The sequence below is a fragment of the Actinia tenebrosa genome, unplaced genomic scaffold, assembly GCF_029948245.1.
Source record: "Actinia tenebrosa isolate PJP-AT-01 unplaced genomic scaffold, QUT_ActTen_1.0 PGA_scaffold3__52_contigs__length_22856419, whole genome shotgun sequence".
In the NCBI taxonomy this organism is placed as follows: domain Eukaryota; kingdom Metazoa; phylum Cnidaria; class Anthozoa; order Actiniaria; family Actiniidae; genus Actinia; species Actinia tenebrosa.
The window spans coordinates 20038094-20050369 of NW_028292580.1; positions in this window are offsets into that span (position 1 = coordinate 20038094).

Sequence of the window (12276 nt, forward strand, 5' to 3'; positions counted from 1 at the left end):
GCGCAACTCTTTCCACAGGTAGCCCAAGCTTGGTTTCTGTGGTGTCCTGTTATGAGGAAATGTATGGGGAATCATCAAAAATTTCAATAAAATCATCAAAACGTGAAATAAAGCCTCGAAATTTTACCTAATCATTGAGAAATAGCACTTCTTTCGCTCTGCGTGGTTATTTTTTGAATTTAGCCCGTTTTAAGATTTTTTTTACCCACCACTAAGAAATAAGAGAAGGTTGGAAACTCGGGATCCAAAAGCGAGCCATCACGAGTCTTTGAAACCTCGTACGTCTTCTAATTTTCTTTCCAGCGCCAAATTTTAGTCATAACCCTTCTCTCACATCCCTATAGAACCGAGAAAGTCGCATTAGAGATTAGTCTTCGCGTCTTTAAGCCATGAAATTTGCCTGTATTCACATACTACCTCGCTTGTTCTGACCCGTACTGGGAGCTCACTGTACACCAGTTCAACGGATTTCCTTCGGCAACCGACCCGAGGTCACGCCGGGAGTCTTCGTATCATATTCGCCGAACTTCGACGTCATGCCTCGGCAAACGTATTGTCATAGAGTAACCAATCACAAGAAGACGCAGGGAAGACCCGCTTGCTTGTTGTTTTCCGATCGAACTGTTTTACGATCTCTACTACTTTTTATAGCTAGCTAGAATAATACAAGAATACAATCCATAAAAAATTAAAGGAATTATGAATGAATCAATACTGAAAGACCAGGATGGATCTCAGGTGAGGTGATTTTAAAGCTTTAAAGTACTTTGAAGCATTTCGATTTTGTGATTATCCGGCTGTCCGAAACACGTGCGTTGACAAGTTTAGACTTAAGCTAAATATTTTTGTATCTTAGGCTCCTAACTCGTGAACAACTACAAGTTTTAACCGCTGCTGAAGAAGGGCATAACCTGTTGTTGAGTGGTCAAGCTGGCACCGGAAAATCTTTTGTTGTAAATGCAATCGTCCAAAGATTAAGAAGGTTAGATCGATGTGTTGTTGTCGTGTGTTCGAGCGGCATTTCATCTTCGGTCTTCGATGGCACTATAAAAAGCAAGACCGTACACTCGTACTATGGCCTCCTTACAGCGGATATGCCTTCACATAAGGTTATATCTCGATCTTTGTCGATGCCCCATCGGGTGGCTCTGATTAAAGCTGCAGATGTTATCATCTGGGACGAGGCAGGTATGTCCAGTAAAAGAATATTTCAGCTCGTGAACAAGATCCACAAACAGCTCGACGAGGAGGATGATTCAAATCGTAAGCCATTCGGTGGAAAGCAGATGATTTTGGTGGGCGAATTTCTTCAGTTGCGGCCTGTACCCAATATATTTGATGCTGGGGATTTTATGTTTAGATCTAAATTATTTGACGTCGCAGTTCCTCGCCGCTTTATGTTGTCAAAACCATTACGTCAGGAGACTGCAGATGAACCTTTCGTTAGAGCCATACAGCAACTTCGCCTTGGTAAATGTTCAGCTGAGAGTAGCCTTTATCTACAATCCTTAAACAGGCCCATCGTAGAGGAAAATGCCATCCATATCTACTTCAAGAAACTTTCAGTTGAGTTCCATAACTTCAAGGTTATTACGGAAATGCCAGGGGAATTAATACAATACGAGTGCGAAGATGTTGGCAAAGTCGAGAAAATTAGTTGCCCTGCTTCAGAGAAACTTTTGCTAAAGAAGAACGCAAGGGTCATGCTGGTGTGGAACCTGACCGATGAACTGAAGAATGGAACACCAGGAACATTCCTCATGGTCAGAAACGGCTTGCTCGAAGTTGATTTTGGCGCGAAGGGTAAAATCTTACTGAAGCGTCAAACATGGGAAAAGCGCAATCTAGAAGGTGCTGTGGTCGGCAGCCGGACCCAGTTTCCTATAGTTTTGTTTTATGCCTCTACTTGCCATAAGGTACAAGGATTGACCCTGCCTGCTGCTGTGGTACACTGTACGAAAGAGTTCGTACCAGGCTTAATTTATGTCGCGGTTTCACGCGTACGCAACGAAAAACAGTTACAGCTTTGTAATTTCAGCCCGAAACAATTATTGCCTCCCCCACGAGATGCTATCAGCGTATGCGACAAGAATATAGCAATGATTGAAAATCACAGTTGCTGTACACAGCAGCAACTTGGTCTCGAGTTTTTCCAAGTGTCCGACAGACGTGAAGAACTTTGTGAGGAGCATGTAGATGAGCCCGAGAATCTTTCAAGCCTTTCAATGGATAAGTATCCCGACGGAATCGTTTGCTCATTTTTCGAGCAAGAGGAAGAAACCGTAGTGGCAGATTTGCAAGGCAACGTTTTGCTTACTTTAGAAGATAATGAAAACAAAATGGCTGTTTTACCAGAAGAACTGCAAATCGACGAGCTGCTTGAAAAGAAAATTGTCACTGACCCTTTAACAGATTTCGCTGCTAAAAAGAACTGTGCCATACGCGGCATTCTCTCCAACAATTCTCAGATTTATCTTTTCGCCAGAATACAATGGATCAAGATTTTCAATATGTTTGTCAACCATTTGGCGAAGAATCCCGACGAACTGTATACCAGGAAGGAACTTACAGATGCAACTCATTTTTTTTACATAGAGCTACTAAATTCTGCTGATTTTAGGAGAGAATTGAGATCAGTATTTTTGGTCGATGAGTTACAAGAAGAGCACTATTCTATTGGGTCAACTCTCTGTATGGATTTATTTACCATGTTTGTTCATCTGCTTGCCGCAAAAGTTGTGGAATCTCACCAGTTAGAGCAGATCACTATCATTAGAGTTGATGATATGCCTCCAGAAGGCCTTGCAAAGATTCGTCACGTTGGAGGTTGGGCATTCCGAAAGGAGCTCGAGAAAAGGAGAAAATATGTTCGAAGCAACATGTTTTCTCCAAGTTCTTCGACGCAAGAAACCATGACAGCATCATACCAGATGTGTCTACTCCTTGAAGAACACGTCGTTGTACAGCACTCTTGGCTCCAAGAAAATACGGCATATCCCGGCACGCTTGACGTTACCGAAAATAGGCAATATAGAGAGCATGGCCTCCTTCACATCTGTGATGCGGCGTTTGATTTTGTACGAGAATTAGAGCAGAAGAGGGTTGATTTGATAAACATCAGTAGTATAGGGGATGGGGGTTCCAGCGCAACGACCACCGGAGGATTGCCCGTCTAAAGTACCCCCCTCGATTCGTACCGCGATTACCCGCATCCCGCGTCTATGTAAAATATGTTAGTCTATATATGGAGTGCGAAGATTGTAAAGAGTTTGTTTTTGACTTCTGTATAAAGTGCTTAAAACCCAAGTTTGTACCTACTAAGCCAAATAAGTATATTTGTTGTGGTAAAAAAATGCAAATAGAAGACGACACGTCAGCACAGTGTTACGAGTGTGGTAAGAATATTCGTAATGCCGTACCAAATGCTACCAAAGAGCAATATTACGCCAATGGAGGTCGTAAGAAGACCCCATACAAAAGAATAAAATACTTTAGGGACTGGATGAGTCATATCCAAGGTTATCGGCCGGTATATTTAGACAACGAAGTAAAGAAGAAAATCATAGACCACTTAGAAGAGCCAACCCCACAAAGTCTACGGAAAACGTTGAAAAAATTAAAACTAGGGAAATATTACAAAGCTATTCCCTATCTTTTGTCTGAAATTACCGGTAAGTCTATTCCTGAGGTTTCTGATATGAGCAGAGCCGAGTGGATGTTTTGTCGGCTGGATAAGGATATTCCTTATTACCCTGACGTAATCTACGAAATATTTTACAAAATTGGTCATAACCACCCCCTGTTAGGATGGATTCCAAGGCGACTGACGTAATAATATGACAGCTGCGAGGCGGGTTTTTACTTTCACGTGGCGGAAGTGGCGTACCGAGAAAGAATAATGAGTTGTTCACGTGTAAGACAATAGACAACATTCCAATCATACCCCTTCGCCTTAACAACCAGCGAGTTTGAAAGTAGATTCGATATTCACTTTCAAACTCGCTGGTTGTTAAGGCGCTCAGGAATGTGCGGACGTCAATGATAGCTTCAGACATTCGATTACGCATATTTTCTAGACTGACGTTCGATATGTAAATAGAATCCTGTCTCGCTTTTTTCAAAGCAGATGTTTACTGAGCAAGCTTTCTTTGAAGCTCTTCTTTCGCTTCTTGATAGATCTTTTTGCGAGATTCCTCGGAAAGATCTTTTACGACTGTTTTTTTATTTCTTATGTCCGACTTTAATTTCTCGTACTTTTCCTCTTCGGCCAGAATAAGCGAGAATTCTACGTCGTCTATCTTTCTATCACGCAAAGCCTTTGAGACAAGGTCAGTGATCGTATTTACGTTAGCCCTTGACAGAGCTATTGTCGTGTCGTGTTTTGATATTTTGCTTGACAACTGTTTCATAATGCCCGTAGCAACAGCCGAAATAATACCACAGGCTGCCCCAACGCTGGCCAAAGGAACTCCAACAATTATTCCCGGTCCAGTAAGCGAAGTAGCAACGCCGGAGCCCGTTAACACGACAGATATGGATCCTGAAGTTATCGCAATCTTATGTAGCGTACTCCGGGCTCTGACGTACTTTTTTTGGACTTTTTCATAGTGTTTCGTTTGCCCTTCCAAGTAAGCCAGGATTAGATTTACCTTATTCAAACGAAAGTTCTCGGCATTCAATTCATTAGGTAAATCAGGGTAGAGCGGAGGTGCTGATGCTATAACATCCATTATATATAATGTACGACGCTTTTGGGAATGATATACACGACAACCAAAATTACTGGAATTGGAGAGAATTTAGGAAAAGGTTTCCACATGCGGGTGCTAGTAAGTTCGAAAGAAGACCCGATGGTATTTACTATAACGGTGAAAGAATGTACAGCAATGAGGATTTAAAACCTACGCTGGTCGATCAGGTGAAGCATTTACCGGTTGTACAGCCTAATTTCCCAAGGGATTTATTAATGAACAAGGAAGATTACCCATTTTACGATGCTGAAGGTGGTGTAAACGAATTTGAAACAATGGTAACGTTCCTGAAGATTTCAGTGGGTAAGCAATCATTTGATATAGTAGTAAGGAATATCTATGGGGATACGATGTTAAAGCATACGTCAGGTAAAGAGGCCAGGGAATGGTTAGCAGGACCCAATATGCGATATTGGCCACAGCAGTTAAACTTTGCTGTCTGGGCCGCCACTAAAGGTTGTGGCGTTGCCGCGGACATGTTCCACATTTCATTTATGCGGTTTCACGTTGCCTTTACGGTTAGGAGGCTGTTGAAGGAACTTAATGTACCTTTACCGGGAGATAAGGCATTTAATCCAATGAATAATCGATATGACGCCGCAGCCCTGGAAAGGTTAATTAATGAGTTCAAACCACAGCAAAAAGATTTTCGTTACAAAGAGGGTAAGACGCATGGGCTGGGTATAGTTTACGTTTGGGGTGCCAACGGTGAGAAGCCAGCCGACTACGGACATCAAAAATACCCAAGTGGTGAGTTAGAGTTCGGTGATATGGGTGGTGATAAGAGTAATAATTCTTTAATTACCAGAATTCAATCGAACTACCTAGGCACTTGGGATCCATTCGTGTTGATGAAAGGAAAAGGTTTAAGGAACCTAGCCAGGATCAACCGCAGCATTGAAGCATTCGTGTACTGTATCTTAGGAGCGCAGGTAAATACCCGCAGCCCCATCATTGGATCCCAAGGTGCTTCGCGGGAAACACAAGAAGAATTCCTAACTTTATTTGAGTCTGCAATAATAGAAAATGACATATCCAAGTCGGTGCAGAGATATCAATTGGCGGTGCAGCAGTCTAAAGTGCGACTGGATTACGCTTTGTCGCCTGGTTGTTGGTTAATGCCGAGTAATTTGGTTATTAACACCAATTCCGTTGTGGGTTATAACAATAAGCTGCAGCGAGCTACTAAGGATATGAAGTTTGGGGTGAATGACGTGAACTCTGACATGACCAAGAGCATTCCTCACTTCGTAGAGAAACCAAAAAAAGAGGTAGAAAAACCATTAAAAAAGGTGCTGCCAAAGAAACCAGTAAAGAAGGTTATACCCGAGGAATATAACCATAACTTACTAAAAGCCGGCTTAGCAGCTGCAAGCATTGGTCTGAGTTATTATATATGGCGATGAACAACCCCTACATGGCTGAAGTAGATTGTGTTTATACGACTTACAAAGGTGAGAAAAGATACACCCAGGCGTCTTGGGTTGATGTCACGGGGATGTCTGTGAATTTGAACTACTCAGGAAAGAAGTTAATCCTTTGTAGTATTTGCATTGGCGCAAGTAGTCATGCCAACGTAGGATTTCGTTTCTGCGACGACAATGGAATACTGCAGCCCATGCGCGTAAAAGATAATAACAGGGAGCCTACGCATTTTTCCGTAGAGCCCAACCCCAGCAGCCTTGAAAATCTATCGGTTTGGACTTTTCATATGGTCGCCGATTGTCATGGGAAGGTAAAGCTGCAGATAAGAGTAGACGATACGGGGAGGGTTACGATAAATAGCATAGATGATAAAAGAGATTACGTTTATAATCACAAAACTATTAGCGCCCTTACGGTAGTTAGCCTTTAAATATATGAATAACCCACATGTAAAGGAAGATTCGTTTTTTCATTATTTAGAGGAGGAGGAGTACTCTGACGATAGCTGGCATGATACCAACCTGCAGGTGAAGGTTGGAGGTCTTGGTATTATCATATGCACTATTAACATTAGTGCATGGAATGATTGCAATGTTGGGTTTAGAATCCTTGATGAGAATGACCACCCACTACTACCCTACAGGAAAAAAAAAAAAAATAAGAGGCATTTAACCCACTTCACTTTTGAGCCCACGACCACGAGCTTGGAGAACCTAACACCGGTGACTTTTCACATAATAGCTAATTGTCAACATGCGAGGCTTCAAATTCGTCCAAGCGAAACTAAAGGTATTGTTGGGATAAATACCACCTATCCGGTAGCTAGCCCCCCGGTGGATGCTGCCTGGAACCATAAGCCCATTAGTACTATGACTTTCATACCTTTAGTTTCGCATTATCAAGGCGGCGCGAATACTATCTTTACTTATCCCCAGTCGAGGACACCTCGGATTCCCGACGACGATAAGCCACCAGTAATACATAAGGATAAGATCAAACCTTCATCTTCTTTAAGAGTACCACGCCAATAGCTACTACCAAGATCCAAACGTTATTCCCCACGAACTTCAATAGTTCTCCGCCGGCCCTAAGTGCCAAGGAAACGACCGAACCCAGCAGCCCAGGCAAACCGGCTGCCATCTTTTTTCCTAATTCCGTTAGTCCATTACCTAATTTTTTTACGCCTGCGCCTGTAGCCTTAAGCGCGGTCATAATAACTCCTACTACGCTCGAAATAGCGACCGCGAATGCCAGTGGAATACCATACTTCAAAAGGGCTCTTTTTACCTTTTCCTTGGTGGTAAGCCCCAATTCTCTTTCCAGGTTTTCCTTTTGCGTATGTAATTCCGCAAGGCGCTCCTGAAGGGTTTCTACTTCCTTTTGGGCAGCTTCCCTTTCCTCTTCAGGGTGAGTTTGGTCCGCAACTACTTCCTGCTGCCGCTCTATTTGCCCCTCCAGGTCTTCGACGGCCTGTTGAAGTTGTCGTATTCGTTCCTCCGCCACTGCCTTGTCCACCATTACTTGCCTTTCTCTGTCAACAGACTCCATCAATTCTTTTCCCAAGCGCTGTAGTTCTGCGTCTTTTCCCGCCGATTCATTCAAAGCAGCCCTTAGCTGATTTCTTGCGACGCTTTTTTCTTCCAACAGCTTAGAAAGCCTAGCTCTAAAGTCTGCAATTTCGGCGACATGGCTTTCAGTTGTTAACCTACTTTGTTTCATGAATTCGTCTTCTAATTCTTCTATACGCCCCTGCAATGCTTGGTTTTCCTCCTGGACGGCATTAAAGTGACTATCGACATTACCCCCTTTCTTGGTTGCTTCGTCGAGTTGTCGCCTAAGGTCGTTGATGGTTACCTTATTTTCCTGCATTTCCTTTTGAAGTGCTTCCTTTTCAGCTTTTACCTTTTGCAAGAAGCTCACCAAGCCTCCAGTCGCGTCGCTATCTTTTGGAAGTTCTTCAAGTTGTTTGCTTTTTTCCTCTTTGACGGTCTCTAATTGGTTGAGTTTTTCCTGGCGCTCCTCTTGCAGTCTGATTGCGGATCTGAGGGCATCTTTGTAGCCAGGCTTCGAAATACCTCTAACAAAGGTCCTTTGAGCAACTTTTGTTTCCTCTTGAGTCAAAGTGCTTAGCATCGTCAAGTTGGGCGTTCCAAGCGCATTTGTGACTCCTTTTGGAAGCTGGTTGTTAAGCAGGCGGGAATTCTTCCTTTGATACAGGTTGTGCCATTTTTCTCTACCCGATTCTCTAACTTGAACCTGCCCTTTGTCTCCTATTTGGAAGTCCAAAGTAGCCAGGTTTATGTTTGGGTATCGCTCTCTTAGGTCATTGAGGAGGTCCGCTGTTAAGTCCGACCGCACGCCAAGGGATTCCATTTGTAAGTATTCTGGAATAGGTGTGTGGGGGTTCTTAGACTTACATTTATCTCTCAAGGAACGCATAGCATCGCGGGCCCTGACGCCATATTTACTCAGCAATTTATCAAAAAGGCCTCGGGGGTCTACATTGTCATCAGGAAGCAGGGTTTCATATTCTTCGTCGTTAATGTCGACTTGACCTTCTTCGGTAAGGGGATCGAAATCCGTTCCTTCTACTTCCATTATATATGATAAGCTCAAAGTTAAACCCCAATATATTACCTAAGCAGGTTGGCGGACTGAAAGCAGAACGCACCTTTCACCGAGTCACCTTTACCCCCAGCAGCGCTAAACCTGGAGAAACGCTGTACGTAGGTGTGCCTCGACTAACAGATAACCTAGTGTTAGTTCCTGGCACCTTGGCTTTAAGGTTTGATTTGACGGTGCAACCTACCGCCGCAGATGAAAGGATTATCGTTAACAACCTTGGTCGCAACATTGTTTCAAAGATGCGAGTAAAGTTTGCCGGGGAATCCCTCTTAGACTTAAACAACTATGACCTTTACACCACTTACAAAGATCTGTGGTTGACTGCATTCGAAAGGGCACAAAAGATAGAGCAGGGTATCGGTAGCGCAATATTACGTAAGGTTAGGACTCCTACCAAGACACAACCTACTGACGGCAGCGGAGAAACCGCAGTGGCAGATGCAAAGGCCATTAAGACAGCCTATGGTACTAAATACGTAATACCATTGGACTTTGAGGCTATTACCAGCCACGGAGTTTATTATCCTAGACAGTTGAGTGAGTTGCAGTTTGAAGTGACCTTAGCCAACATAACTAACATCATTGGCGGGTTAAGCACTGCGTTGTCGGGAAGTATTCATCCATACGCCATTACCAACCTGGAATTGCAGTATGAAACCATACATTCCGAAGATTTAGCACGCAGCGCTGGCATGGAATACAGCTCCGGAAAGGCTTTCTTGTACGACCACGCGGTAATGTACAAAACCTTTAGTTTCCTGGATAAGACAGACGCGGTAATTACTCAGAGCATTAATTTACCACGTCGTAGTCTTACAGGGTTGATGTTGGTATTTATCAAACCTTATGAAGCCGGTAAGCGCGACTCTGAAGCCTTTCATAACCCCAACATCACCAACGTCGGGATTAGCATCAATGGAGTTCCAAATAAGGTGTATTCGCAGGGAATGAAGCCCTCAGACATCTACAGGGAAATAAAAAGAAAGTTTGGGGATCAGGTTGCACCCGGCGAGTTCTTTACCGATAAGTATGCATTGTGGATTGACATGCGAACCACCAACGACGAGGATTTACATGGGCAGGGATTGCGTCTGGTAAATACCCAGGACGGCATTACCCTGGAAATCAAGCGTGACTTAAACACTAGTGCAGGCGACTCAGACAAGATCAACGCATACGTCTTTGTGGTCTCTGACGCGCAACTGAGCGTAGAAATGAATCAGCTAAAGAGTGTTGCATATTGATTCGTTCCCTTAACCAAGAAAGGATGAAAATATCCCTTACGTATATGATGCTTCGCGTATTCGAAAACAACAACACCAAACTGCAATGCATAGTGCAAGGCGATAAACTTTATTTCAAAGCGAAGGAGGTGGCTTTGGCGTTGGGTTACGTTAACTCTAGGGACGCAGCTAGAGCACACGTCTCAGAGGAAAACAAGGTAACTTTAGGGTCTATAAAGGGTGTCAATCTGACTGACACCCCTAATGCACAACCACATACCGTTTACATCACTGAAATGGGTCTTTATGAGTTAATATTCGGATCTGAAAAGTCCGTAGCTAAGGAGTTCAGAAAATGGGTGTTAGGCGATGTTCTCCCTACCCTCAGGAAAACAGGTAAGTATGAAATAGAGCGGCGCTTTGACAGTCCTAATAAGTTAATATTCAAAATAGAAAATGAATTTGACCTGCATAAGAAGGTCGTAAACTACATACGTCGATTCCACCCTATCCTACTGCTGGCACCAGGTCTTGGAGAACTACAGGACTCAGCTAGAAAAAGAATAGTATGTTGGCAGAAAGGTTACCAGGCGGGTCAGCCTGACATCTTAGTTCTCAATGCACATAAAAAATATAATGGGTTATGCTTGGAGTTGAAGACACCTAAGGGTAACGGCGTATTATCCTCAAAACAAGAGGCATTACTCGCACAATACAAAGCAAATGGTTACCTAACTATGGTGTGCAATGATTATGACCTTATATGCAGGGAGATCGACCATTACGCGGAAGGCATTCGCATACCTTGTCCTTGGTGTGATAAGGCTTTTAAGACGCAGGATACGTTAAGGACTCACCAAAGAATATTTCATAGATATAATGATAGTTGAACAGACACACTGGCGTGAATTAGTCCAAGGCATTTCATACAGAATAAAAAATTATGTTGTGTTCGAAGACATTAGCCGTTTAAGGTTGGTCTTGGAACACGACGGTAAAGAGTGTACACTGTGGGCACCGGACTGCGTGCGGTATGTCCTTCAAGGTGAGGAATTCACACACATACGCAGCTATGGTAAGGTCAGCGGTCGATGGAAGTTCGACGTTGAAAGGAAGGTAGATGCTAATCCTCTGTGTGATTAGAAGTCATCCTCATGGGCGGTTAAGTATTGGTCTGCTACGGCGGACCTCATTTTTTCTGTTATCTGGTAAGCGGATACGGTAATTAAGACGCCTCCTACGAATGCTGCGATTTGAGGTATCATATATCTTTCTCATTTTTCCAAGCCTTTCGTACCGCCAGGTAATGGTCTAAAGGACGTGGTCCGTCGTATAGACAGCACCAAATATGTTGTCCACTCCGTTGACAGCCGCAGCGATCGCAAATAGCCTCCCAGTGTTCCCTGTCCTCCCATTTAACGCCCTCAACGTCGTCAAAGCCTACAAAGGTTTGGTCAATTTCCTTCTTACGCTTTGTCAGCGCCCGGGAGGTTTCAAGGGGACAACAGCGTTCGGCTATGTCACCGTGGGTTTCGCAGGCAATACCTTCTAGGTGGTAACGGCGGCAGCGGTACTTATGCCAGTTCTCTTCAAAGAAGGGCTCATCACAGCGGCGGCAGTAGTTATTTAGACAGACTTTGTTGTCGCGGTGATATTGTAAGGCTTGGAGGGTGGACAGCTTTTGACCGCAGTCACCGCAAAGGGTGCTTATGGGACGGTATCGCAGTCGCTCCATATACATACCTTACAGATCCTCTTTGTGAACTAAAGTTCTTTGTGTTTTAGGATCTGTGGGACACCAATGCCCAACGAAGGATCCTTCGGGGAATACCTTATTAAAATGAGGACAGGTGTATTTTTTCTCCTCACGAATTATGCAGTCGGCAGGTAGTTCACATGTAATGCAGTCCATATATTGAAAGGGTAACTAGAATTCCTCCCAGGCTCCTGCGCCCTTAACTTCGATGTAGTATATCGGTGATGTAAGGAGATCTTAATAATATCTTATTATTCTTTCTTAGGATACGTTACGTAAAGACTTATCTTAGGGTCCTTCATATTATCCTCTTTTTATTTATTATATTAAGTGATGTTAATGAGATATCATTAAAGAATAATAAGGTATCATTAAGACTAAAGGCCCTAAGAATATGAGCCTGATAACATTCAAAACATTAAGAAATAATACCCTATCATTAAAACTAAAGGCCCTAAGAATATGAGCCTGATAACATTCAAAACATTAAGAAATA